Source organism: Etheostoma spectabile, chromosome 15, assembly GCF_008692095.1.
Source record: "Etheostoma spectabile isolate EspeVRDwgs_2016 chromosome 15, UIUC_Espe_1.0, whole genome shotgun sequence".
NCBI classification, from domain to species: Eukaryota; Metazoa; Chordata; class Actinopteri; order Perciformes; family Percidae; genus Etheostoma; species Etheostoma spectabile.
Genome location: NC_045747.1, coordinates 17,760,784 through 17,761,174, shown reverse-complemented (window position 1 = coordinate 17,761,174; position 391 = coordinate 17,760,784). Strand labels below are relative to the sequence as shown.

General features: G+C 48.3%; 1 long non-coding RNA gene across 1 annotated transcript in view; it reads left to right on the top strand.

The window, feature by feature from the left end:
* LOC116702715 (uncharacterized) overlaps nucleotides 1-237 on the top strand; it is a 12,221-nt gene extending 11,984 nt beyond the window's left edge. Inside the window, exon 3 of the long non-coding RNA XR_004335240.1 lies at nucleotides 153-237. This is a non-coding gene — a long non-coding RNA (uncharacterized LOC116702715). The remainder of the gene's footprint in view (nucleotides 1-152) is intronic.
* The last annotated feature ends 154 nt before the right edge of the window (nucleotides 238-391 follow it).

The following is a 391-nucleotide window of genomic DNA, read 5'->3' as shown; positions in this document are numbered from 1 at the left end:
GAAGTTTAGGAAGGAAGAAGACGCTTGCATGTCTTTTCAGCTCGACATGTTCAGGACTGATTCCTTCTGGCAGACGTAACACCTGGTTCTCCTCTATGAACACATGAAGTGAGGTGACTGCAAGATTATCCAAAGAAAAATCCAGGAAGTAGTCTGCAGGCCTCTCAGAGTGTCCTTCAGCACATCAGCCAGCTCCTTCTCCAGCTCTTCACACCTGCTGTCTGCAGTCACCGAGGTCACCTTGCTCATCATGTATTCCTAAAAGGCCTTACCTTTCTTCTTTGACTGGGTAACATGGCTGATGCTTAGGTCAATGTTGTCAGCCCTGTGTTTGATGTCCCTCAGCATTTCCAACTCTGTCTCCCTCCCAAGCATCCATTTGGGGTTCCTC